Source organism: Gorilla gorilla, chromosome 1 (genome assembly GCF_029281585.2).
Source record: "Gorilla gorilla gorilla isolate KB3781 chromosome 1, NHGRI_mGorGor1-v2.1_pri, whole genome shotgun sequence".
Classification (NCBI taxonomy): domain Eukaryota; kingdom Metazoa; phylum Chordata; class Mammalia; order Primates; family Hominidae; genus Gorilla; species Gorilla gorilla.
This window is the reverse complement of record NC_073224.2, coordinates 111,218,462-111,230,954: the sequence shown is the minus strand read 5'-3', so window position 1 is coordinate 111,230,954 and position 12,493 is coordinate 111,218,462.

Below are 12,493 nucleotides of genomic sequence, written 5' to 3'. Positions count from 1 at the left end.
ACACACAACCCAAAGAAGTTACTGAGAATTCTTCTGTCTAGCATTAGATGAAGAAATCCCTTTTCCAAAGAAATCCTCAAATAGGTCCAAATATCCACTTGCAGACTTTACAGAGTGTTTCCAAACTGCTCCATGAAAGGAAAGGTTAAACTCTGTGAATGGATCGCAGTCAACACAAAGTGGTTTCTGAGAATGATTCTCTCTAGTTTTTATACGAAGATATTTCCTTTTCTACTGTTGGCCCGAAAGCGCTTGAAATCTCCACTTGCAAATTCCACAAAAAGAGGGTTTCATATCTGCTCTGTCTAAAGGAAGGTTCAAATCTGTGAGTTGAACACACGCAACCTAAAGAAGTTACTGAGAATTCTTCTGTCTAGAATTAGATGAGGAAATCCCGTTTCCAACGAAATCCTCAAAGAGGTCTAAATATCCACTTGCAGACTTTACAAACAGAGTGTTTCCAAACTGCTCTATGAAAAGAAAGGTTAAACTCTGTGAGTGGAATGCACACAACACAAAGTGGTTTTTGAGAATGATTCTCTCTAGTTTTTATACGAAGATATTTCCTTTTCTACCGTTGGCACCAAAGCGCTTGAAATCTCCACTTGCAAATTCCACAAAAAGAGGGTGTCAAATCTGCTCTGTCTAAAGGAAGGTTCAACTCTGTGAGTTGAACACACACAACCCAAAGAAGTTACTGAGAAATCCTCTGTCTAGCATTAGATGAAGAAATCCCGTTTCCAACGAAATCCTCAAAGAGGTCCAAATATCCACTTGCAGACTTTACAAACAGAGTGTTTCGAAACTGCTCTATGAAAAGAAAGGTTAAACTCTGTGAGTGGAACGCACACAACACTAAGTGGTTTTTGAGAATGATTCTCTCTAGTTTTTATACGAAGATATTTCCTTTTCTACCGTTGGCACCAAAGCGCTTGAAATCTCCACTTGCAAATTCCACAAAAAGAGGGTTTCAAATCTGCTCTGTCTAAAGGAATGTTCAACTCTGTGAGTTGAACACACAAAACCCAAAGAAGTTACTGAGAATTCTTCTGTCTAGCATTAGAGGAAGAAATCCCGTTTCCAACGAAATCCTAAAAGAGGTCCAAATATCCACTTGCAGACTTTACAAACAGAGTGTTTTCAAACTGCTCTATGAAAAGAAAGGTTAAACTCTGTGAATGGAATGCACACAACACAAAGTGATTTCTGAGAATGATTCTCTCTAGTTTTTATACGAAGATATTTCCTTTTCTACCGTTGGCACAAAAGCGCTTGAAATCTCCACTTGCAAATTCCACAAAAAGAGGGTTTCAAATCTGCTCTGTCTAAAGGAAGGTTCAACTCTGTGATTTGAACACACGCAACCCAAAGAAGTTACTGAGAATTCTTCTAACTAGAATTAGATGAAGAAATCCCATTTCCAACGAAATCCTCTAAGAGGTCCAAATATCCTCTTGCAGACTTTACAAACAGAGTGTTTCCAAACTGCTCTATGAAAAGAAAGGTTAAACTCTGTGAGTGGAACACACACAACACAAAGTGGTTTCTGAGAATGATTCTCTCTAGTTTTTATACGAAGATATTTCCATTTCTACCGTAGGCCCAAAAGCACTTGAAATCTCCACTTGCAAATTCCACAAAAAGAGGGTTTCAAATCTGCTCTGTCTAAAGGAAGGTTCAAATCCGTGAGTTGAACACACGCAACCCAAAGAAGTTACTGAGAATTCTTCTGTCTAGAATTAGATGAGGAAATCCCGTTTCCAACGAAATCCTAAAATAGGTCTAAATATCCACTTGCAGACTTTACAAACAGAGTGTTTCCAAACTGCTCTATGAAAAGAAAGGTTAAACTCTGTGAGTGGAACGCACACAACACAAAGTGGTTTCTGAGAATGATTCTCTCTAGTTATTATACGAAGATATTTCCTTTTCTACCTTTGGCCCCAAAGCGCTTGAAATCTCCACTTGCAAATTCCACAAAATGAGTGTTTCAAATCTGCTCTGTCTAAAGGAAGGTTCAACTCTGTGAGTTGAACACACGCAACCCAAAGCAGTTACTGAGAATTCTTCTGTCTAGAATTAGATGAGGAAATCCCGTTTCCAATGAAATCCTCAAAGAGGTCTAAATATCCACTTGCAGACTTTACAAACAGAGTGTTTCCAAACTGCTCTATGAAAAGAAAGGTGAAACTCTGTGAGTGGAACGCACACAACACAAAGTGTTTTCTGAGAATGATTCTCTGTAGTTCTTATACAAAGATATTTCCTTTTCTACAGTAGGCCCCAAAGCGCTTGAAATCTCCACTTGCAAATTCCACAAAAAGAGGGTTTCATATCTGCTCTGTCTAAAGGAAGGTTCAAATCTGTGACTTGAACACACACAACCCAAAGAAGTTACTGAGAATTCTTCTGCCTAGCATTAGATGAAGAAATCCCTTTTCCAAAGAAATCCTCAAATAGGTCCAAATATCCACTTGCAGACTTTACAGAGTGTTTCCAAACTGCTCCATGAAAGGAAAGGTTAAACTCTGTGAATGGATCGCAGTCAACACAAAGTGGTTTCTGAGAATGATTCTCTCTAGTTTTTATACGAAGATATTTCCTTTTCTACCGTTGGCCCGAAAGCGCTTGAAATCTCCACTTGCAAATTCCACAAAAAGAGGGTTTCATATCTGCTCTGTCTAAAGGAAGGTTCAAATCTGTGAGTTGAACACACGCAACCTAAAGAAGTTACTGAGAATTCTTCTGTCTAGAATTAGATGAGGAAATCCCGTTTCCAACGAAATCCTCAAAGAGGTCTAAATATCCACTTGCAGACTTTACAAACAGAGTGTTTCCAAACTGCTCTATGAAAAGAAAGGTTAAACTCTGTGAGTGGAACGCACACAACACAAAGTGGTTTTTGAGAATGATTCTCTCTAGTTTTTATACGAAGATATTTCCTTTTCTACCATTGGCACCAAAGCGCTTGAAATCTCCACTTGCAAATTCCACAAAAAGAGGGTTTCAAATCTGCTCTGTCTAAAGGAAGGTTCAACTCTGTGAGTTGAACACACACAACCCAAAGAAGTTACTGAGAAATCCTCTGTCTAGCATTAGATGAAGAAATCCCGTTTCCAACGAAATCCTCAAAGAGGTCCAAATATCCACTTGCAGACTTTACAAACAGAGTGTTTCGAAACTGCTCTATGAAAAGAAAGGTTAAACTCTGTGAGTGGAACGCACACAACACTAAGTGGTTTTTGAGAATGATTCTCTCTAGTTTTTATACGAAGATATTTCCTTTTCTACCGTTGGCACCAAAGCGCTTGAAATCTCCACTTGCAAATTCCACAAAAAGAGGGTTTCAAATCTGCTCTGTCTAAAGGAAGGTTCAACTCTGTGAGTTGAACACACAAAACCCAAAGAAGTTACTGAGAATTCTTCTGTCTAGCATTAGAGGAAGAAATCCCGTTTCCAACGAAATCCTAAAAGAGGTCCAAATATCCACTTGCAGACTTTACAAACAGAGTGTTTTCAAACTGCTCTATGAAAAGAAAGGTTAAACTCTGTGAATGGAACGCACACAACACAAAGTGATTTCTGAGAATGATTCTCTCTAGTTTTTATACGAAGATATTTCCTTTTCTACCGTTGGCACAAAAGCGCTTGAAATCTCCACTTGCAAATTCCACAAAAAGAGGGTTTCAAATCTGCTCTGTCTAAAGGAAGGTTCAACTCTGTGATTTGAACACACGCAACCCAAAGAAGTTACTGAGAATTCTTCTAACTAGAATTAGATGAAGAAATCCCATTTCCAACGAAATCCTCTAAGAGGTCCAAATATCCTCTTGCAGACTTTACAAACAGAGTGTTTCCAAACTGCTCTATGACAAGAAAGGTTAAACTCTGTGAGTGGAACACACACAACACAAAGTGGTTTCTGAGAATGATTCTCTCTAGTTTTTATACGAAGATATTTCCATTTCTACCGTAGGCCCAAAAGCACTTGAAATCTCCACTTGCAAATTCCACAAAAAGAGGGTTTCAAATCTGCTCTGTCTAAAGGAAGGTTCAAATCCGTGAGTTGAACACACGCAACCCAAAGAAGTTACTGAGAATTCTTCTAACTAGAATTAGATGAGGAAATCCCGTTTCCAACGAAATCCTAAAAGAGGTCTAAATATCCACTTGCAGACTTTACAAACAGAGTGTTTCCAAACTGCTCTATGAAAAGAAAGGTGAAACTCTGTGAGTGGAACGCACACAACACAAAGTGGTTTCTGAGAATGATTCTCTCTAGTTCTTATACGAAGATATTTCCTTTTCTACCTTTGGCCCCAAAGCGCTTGAAATCTCCACTTGCAAATTCCACAAAATGAGTGTTTCAAATCTGCTCTGTCTAAAGGAAGGTTCAACTCTGTGAGTTGAACACACGCAACCCAAAGCAGTTACTGAGAATTCTTCTGTCTAGAATTAGATGAGGAAATCCCGTTTCCAACGAAATCCTCAAAGAGGTCTAAATATCCACTTGCAGACTTTACAAACAGAGTGTTTCCAAACTGCTCTATGAAAAGAAAGGTGAAACTCTGTGAGTGGAACGCACACAACACAAAGTGTTTTCTGAGAATGATTCTCTGTAGTTCTTATACAAAGATATTTCCTTTTCTACAGTAGGCCCCAAAGCGCTTGAAATCTCCACTTGCAAATTCCACAAAAAGAGGGTTTCATATCTGCTCTGTCTAAAGGAAGGTTCAAATCTGTGAGTTGAACACACACAACCCAAAGAAGTTACTGAGAATTCTTCTGTCTAGCATTAGATGAAGAAATCCCGTTTCCAAAGAAATCCTCAAATAGTTCCAAATATCCACTTGCAGACTTTACAAACAGAGTGTTTCCAAACTGCTCCATGAAAGGAAAGGTTAAACTCTGTGAATGGATCGCAGTCAACACAAAGTGGTTTCTTAGAATGATTCTCTCTAGTTTTTATACGAAGATATTTCCTTTTATACTGTTGGCCCGAAAGCGCTTGAAATCTCCACTTGCAAATTCCACAAAAAGAGGGTTTCATATCTGCTCTGTCTAAAGGAAGGTTCAAATCTGTGAGTTGAACACACGCAACCCAAAGAAGTTACTGAGAATTCTTCTATCTAGAATTAGATGAGGAAATCCCGTTTCCAACGAAATCCTCAAGGAGGTCTAAATATCCACTTGCAGACTTTACAAACAGAGTGTTTCCAAACTGCTCTATGAAAAGAAAGGTGAAACTCTGTGAGTGGAACGCACACAACACAAAGTGGTTTCTGAGAATGATTCTCTCTAGTTTTTATACGAAGATATTTCCTTTTCCACTGTTGGCACAAAAGCGCTTGAAATCTCCACTTGCAAATTCCACAAAAAGAGGGTTTCAAATCTGCTCTGTCTAAAGGAAGGTTCAACTCGGTGAGTTGAACACACAAAACCCAAAGAAGTTACAGAGAATTCTTCTGTCTAGCATTAGATGAAGAAATCCAGTTTCCAACGAAATCCTCAAAGAGGTCCAAATATCAACTTGCAGACTTTACAAACAGAGTCTTTCGAAACTGCTCTATGAAAAGAAAGGTTAAACTCTGTGAGTGGAACGCACACAACACAAAGTGGTTTTTGAGAATGATTCTCTCTAGTTTTTATACGAAGATATTTCCTTTTCTACCGTTGGCACAAAAGCGCTTGAAATCTCCACTTGCAAATTCCACAAAAAGAGGGTTTCAAATCTGCTCTGTCTAAAGGAAGGTTCAACTCTGTGAGTTGAACACACGCAACCCAAAGAAGTTACTGAGAATTCTTCTAACTAGAATTAGATGAAGAAATCCCATTTCCAACGAAATCCCCTAAGAGGTCCAAATATCCTCTTGCAGACTTTACAAACAGAGTGTTTCCAAACTGCTCTATGAAAAGAAAGGTGAAACTCTGTGAGTGGAACGCACACAACACAAAGTGGTTTCTGAGAATGATTCTCTCTAGTTCTTATACGAAGATATTTCCTTTTCTACCTTTGGCCCCATAGCGCTTGAAATCTCCACTTGCAAATTCCACAAAATGAGTGTTTCAAATCTGCTCTGTCTAAAGGAAGGTTCAACTCTGTGAGTTGAACACACGCAACCCACAGCAGTTACTGAGAATTCTTCTATATAGAATTAGATGAGGAAATAACGTTTCCAACGAAATCCTCAAAGAGGTCTAAATATCCACTTGCAGACTTTACAAACAGAGTGTTTCAAAACTACTCTATGAAAAGAAAGGTGAAACTCTGTGAGTGGAACGCACACAACACAAAGTGGTTTCTGAGAATGATTCTCTCTAGTTTTTATACGAAGATATTTCCTTTTCAACCGTTGGCACAAAAGCGTTTGAAATCTCCACTTACAAATTCCACAAAAAGAGGGTTTCAAATCTGCTCTGTCTAAAGGACGGTTCAACTCTGTGAGTTGAACACACGCAACCCAAAGAAGTTACTGAGAATTCTTCTGTCTAGCATTAGATGAAGAAATCCCGTTTCCAACGAAATCCTCAAAGAGGTCCAAATATCCACTTGCAGACTTTACAAACAGAGTGTTTCGAAACTGCTCTATGAAAATAAAGGTTAAACTCTGTGAGTGCAACGCACACAACACAAAGTGGCTTCTGAGAATGATTCTCTCTAGTTCTTATACGAAGATATTTCCTTTTCTACCTTTGGCCCCAAAGCGCTTGAAATCTCCACTTGCAAATTCCACAAAATGAGTGTTTCAAATCTGCTCTGTCTAAAGGAAGGTTCAACTCTGTGAGTTGAACACACAAAACCCAAAGAAGTTACTGAGAATTCTTCTGTCTAGCATTAGAGGAAGAAATCCCGTTTCCAACGAAATCCTAAAAGAGGTCCAAATATCCACTTGCAGACTTTACAAACAGAGTGTTTTCAAACTGCTCTATGAAAAGAAAGGTTAAACTCTGTGAATGGAACGCACACAACACAAAGTGATTTCTGAGAATGATTCTCTCTAGTTTTTATACGAAGATATTTCCTTTTCTACCGTTGGCACAAAAGCGCTTGAAATCTCCACTTGCAAATTCCACAAAAAGAGGGTTTCAAATCTGCTCTGTCTAAAGGAAGGTTCAACTCTGTGATTTGAACACACGCAACCCAAAGAAGTTACTGAGAATTCTTCTAACTAGAATTAGATGAAGAAATCCCATTTCCAACGAAATCCTCTAAGAGGTCCAAATATCCTCTTGCAGACTTTACAAACAGAGTGTTTCCAAACTGCTCTATGACAAGAAAGGTTAAACTCTGTGAGTGGAACACACACAACACAAAGTGGTTTCTGAGAATGATTCTCTCTAGTTTTTATACGAAGATATTTCCATTTCTACCGTAGGCCCAAAAGCACTTGAAATCTCCACTTGCAAATTCCACAAAAAGAGGGTTTCAAATCTGCTCTGTCTAAAGGAAGGTTCAAATCCGTGAGTTGAACACACGCAACCCAAAGAAGTTACTGAGAATTCTTCTAACTAGAATTAGATGAGGAAATCCCGTTTCCAACGAAATCCTAAAAGAGGTCTAAATATCCACTTGCAGACTTTACAAACAGAGTGTTTCCAAACTGCTCTATGAAAAGAAAGGTTAAACTCTGTGAGTGGAACGCACACAACACAAAGTGGTTTCTGAGAATGATTCTCTCTAGTTCTTATACGAAGATATTTCCTTTTCTACCTTTGGCCCCAAAGCGCTTGAAATCTCCACTTGCAAATTCCACAAAATGAGTGTTTCAAATCTGCTCTGTCTAAAGGAAGGTTCAACTCTGTGAGTTGAACACACGCAACCCAAAGCAGTTACTGAGAATTCTTCTGTCTAGAATTAGATGAGGAAATCCCGTTTCCAACGAAATCCTCAAAGAGGTCTAAATATCCACTTGCAGACTTTACAAACAGAGTGTTTCCAAACTGCTCTATGAAAAGAAAGGTGAAACTCTGTGAGTGGAACGCACACAACACAAAGTGTTTTCTGAGAATGATTCTCTGTAGTTCTTATACAAAGATATTTCCTTTTCTACAGTAGGCCCCAAAGCGCTTGAAATCTCCACTTGCAAATTCCACAAAAAGAGGGTTTCATATCTGCTCTGTCTAAAGGAAGGTTCAAATCTGTGAGTTGAACACACACAACCCAAAGAAGTTACTGAGAATTCTTCTGTCTAGCATTAGATGAAGAAATCCCGTTTCCAAAGAAATCCTCAAATAGTTCCAAATATCCACTTGCAGACTTTACAAACAGAGTGTTTCCAAACTGCTCCATGAAAGGAAAGGTTAAACTCTGTGAATGGATCGCAGTCAACACAAAGTGGTTTCTTAGAATGATTCTCTCTAGTTTTTATACGAAGATATTTCCTTTTCTACTGTTGGCCCGAAAGCGCTTGAAATCTCCACTTGCAAATTCCACAAAAAGAGGGTTTCATATCTGCTCTGTCTAAAGGAAGGTTCAAATCTGTGAGTTGAACACACGCAACCCAAAGAAGTTACTGAGAATTCTTCTATCTAGAATTAGATGAGGAAATCCCGTTTCCAACGAAATCCTCAAGGAGGTCTAAATATCCACTTGCAGACTTTACAAACAGAGTGTTTCCAAACTGCTCTATGAAAAGAAAGGTGAAACTCTGTGAGTGGAACGCACACAACACAAAGTGGTTTCTGAGAATGATTCTCTCTAGTTTTTATACGAAGATATTTCCTTTTCCACTGTTGGCACAAAAGCGCTTGAAATCTCCACTTGCAAATTCCACAAAAAGAGGGTTTCAAATCTGCTCTGTCTAAAGGAAGGTTCAACTCGGTGAGTTGAACACACAAAACCCAAAGAAGTTACAGAGAATTCTTCTGTCTAGCATTAGATGAAGAAATCCAGTTTCCAACGAAATCCTCAAAGAGGTCCAAATATCAACTTGCAGACTTTACAAACAGAGTCTTTCGAAACTGCTCTATGAAAAGAAAGGTTAAACTCTGTGAGTGGAACGCACACAACACAAAGTGGTTTTTGAGAATGATTCTCTCTAGTTTTTATACGAAGATATTTCCTTTTCTACCGTTGGCACAAAAGCGCTTGAAATCTCCACTTGCAAATTCCACAAAAAGAGGGTTTCAAATCTGCTCTGTCTAAAGGAAGGTTCAACTCTGTGAGTTGAACACACGCAACCCAAAGAAGTTACTGAGAATTCTTCTAACTAGAATTAGATGAAGAAATCCCATTTCCAACGAAATCCCCTAAGAGGTCCAAATATCCTCTTGCAGACTTTACAAACAGAGTGTTTCCAAACTGCTCTATGAAAAGAAAGGTGAAACTCTGTGAGTGGAACGCACACAACACAAAGTGGTTTCTGAGAATGATTCTCTCTAGTTCTTATACGAAGATATTTCCTTTTCTACCTTTGGCCCCATAGCGCTTGAAATCTCCACTTGCAAATTCCACAAAATGAGTGTTTCAAATCTGCTCTGTCTAAAGGAAGGTTCAACTCTGTGAGTTGAACACACGCAACCCACAGCAGTTACTGAGAATTCTTCTATATAGAATTAGATGAGGAAATAACGTTTCCAACGAAATCCTCAAAGAGGTCTAAATATCCACTTGCAGACTTTACAAACAGAGTGTTTCAAAACTACTCTATGAAAAGAAAGGTGAAACTCTGTGAGTGGAACGCACACAACACAAAGTGGTTTCTGAGAATGATTCTCTCTAGTTTTTATACGAAGATATTTCCTTTTCAACCGTTGGCACAAAAGCGCTTGAAATCTCCACTTACAAATTCCACAAAAAGAGGGTTTCAAATCTGCTCTGTCTAAAGGACGGTTCAACTCTGTGAGTTGAACACACGCAACCCAAAGAAGTTACTGAGAATTCTTCTGTCTAGCATTAGATGAAGAAATCCCGTTTCCAACGAAATCCTCAAAGAGGTCCAAATATCCACTTGCAGACTTTACAAACAGAGTGTTTCGAAACTGCTCTATGAAAATAAAGGTTAAACTCTGTGAGTGCAACGCACACAACACAAAGTGGCTTCTGAGAATGATTCTCTCTAGTTCTTATACGAAGATATTTCCTTTTCTACCTTTGGCCCCAAAGCGCTTGAAATCTCCACTTGCAAATTCCACAAAATGAGTGTTTCAAATCTGCTCTGTCTAAAGGAAGGTTCAACTCTGTGAGTTGAACACACGCAACCCAAAGCAGTTACTGAGAATTCTTCTGTCTAGAATTAGATGAGGAAATCCCGTTTCCAACGAAATCCTCAAAGAGGTCTAAATATCCACTTGCAGACTTTACAAACAGAGTGTTTCCAAACTGCTCTATGAAAAGAAAGGTGAAACTCTGTGAGTGGAACGCACACAACACAAAGTGTTTTCTGAGAATGATTCTCTGTAGTTCTTATACAAAGATATTTCCTTTTCTACCATAGGCCCCAAAGCGCTTGAAATCTCCACTTGCAAATTCCACAAAAAGAGGGTTTCATATCTGCTCTGTCTAAAGGAAGGTTCAAATCTGTGAGTTGAACACACACAACCCAAAGAAGTTACTGAGAATTCTTCTGTCTAGCATTAGATGAAGAAATCCCGTTTCCAAAGAAATCCTCAAATAGTTCCAAATATCCACTTGCAGACTTTACAAACAGAGTGTTTCCAAACTGCTCCATTAAAAAGGAAAGGTTAAACTCTGTGAATGGATCGCAGTCAACACAAAGTGGTTTCTTAGAATGATTCTCTCTAGTTTTTATACGAAGATATTTCCTTTTCTACTGTTGGCCCGAAAGCCCTTGAAATCTCCACTTGCAAATTCCACAAAAAGAGGGTTTCATATCTCCTCTGTCTAAAGGAAGGTTCAAATCTGTGAGTTGAACACACGCAACCCAAAGAAGTTACTGAGAATTCTTCTGTCTAGAATTAGATGAGGAAATCCCGTTTCCAACTAAATCCTCAAGGAGGTCTAAATATCCACTTGCAGACTTTACAAACAGAGTGTTTCCAAACTGCTCTATGAAAAGAAAGGTGAAACTCTGTGAGTGGAACGCACACAACACAAAGTGGTTTCTGAGAATGATTCTCTCAAGTTTTTATACGAAGATATTTCCTTTTCAACCGTTGGCACAAAAGCGCTTGAAATCTCCACTTGCAAATTCCACAAAAAGAGGGTTTCAAATCTGCTCTGTCTAAAGGAAGGTTCAACTCGGTGAGTTGAACACACAAAACCCAAAGAAGTTACAGAGAATTCTTCTGTCTAGCATTAGATGAAGAAATCCTGTTTCCAACGAAATCCTCAAAGACGTCCAAATATCAACTTGCAGACTTTACAAACAGAGTGTTTCGAAACTGCTCTATGAAAAGAAAGGTTAAACTCTGTGAGTGGAACGCACACAACACAAAGTGGTTTTTGAGAATGATTCTCTCTAGTTTTTATATGAAGATATTTCCATTTCTACCGTTGGCCCAAAAGCGCTTGAAATCTCCACTTGCAAATTCCACAAAAAGAGGGTTTCAAATCTGCTCTGTCTAAAGGAAGGTTCAAATCCGTGAGTTGAACACACGCAACCCAAAGAAGTTACTGAGAATTCTTCTGTCTAGAATTAGATGAGGAAATCCCGTTTCCAACGAAATCCTCAAAGAGGTCTAAATATCCACTTGCAGACTTTACAAACAGAGTGTTTCCAAACTGCTCTATGAAAAGAAAGGTTAAACTCTGTGAGTGCAACGCACACAACACAAAGTGGCTTCTGAGAATGATTCTCTCTAGTTCTTATACGAAGATATTTCCTTTTCTACCTTTGGCCCCAAAGCGCTTGAAATCTCCACTTGCAAATTCCACAAAATGAGTGTTTCAAATCTGCTCTGTCTAAAGGAAGGTTCAACTCTGTGAGTTGAACACACGCAACCCAAAGCAGTTACTGAGAATTCTTCTATATAGAATTAGATGAGGAAATCCCGTTTCCAACGAAATCCTCAAAGAGGTCTAAATATCCACTTGCAGACTTTACAAACAGAGTGTTTCCAAACTGCTCTATGAAAAGAAAGGTGAAACTCTGTGAGTGGAACGCACACAACACAAAGTGTTTTCTGAGAATGATTCTCTCTAGTTCTTATACAAAGATATTTCCTTTTCTACCGTTGGCCCCAAAGCGCTTGAAATCTCCACTTGCAAATTCCACAAAAAGAGGTTTTCACATCTGCTCTGTCTAAAGGAAGGTTCAAATCTGTGAGTTCAACACACACAACCCAAAGAAGTTACTGAGAATTCTTCTGTCTAGCATTAGATGAAGAAATCCCGTTTCCAACGAAATCCTCAAATAGGTCCAAATGTCCACTTGCAGACTTTACAAACAGAGTGTTTCCAAACTGCTCCATGAAAGGAAAGGTTAAACTCTGTGAATGGATCGCAGTCAACACAAAGTGGTTTCTGAGAATGATTCTCTCTAGTTTTTATACGAAGATATTTCCTTTTCTACTGTTGGCCCGAAAGAGCTTG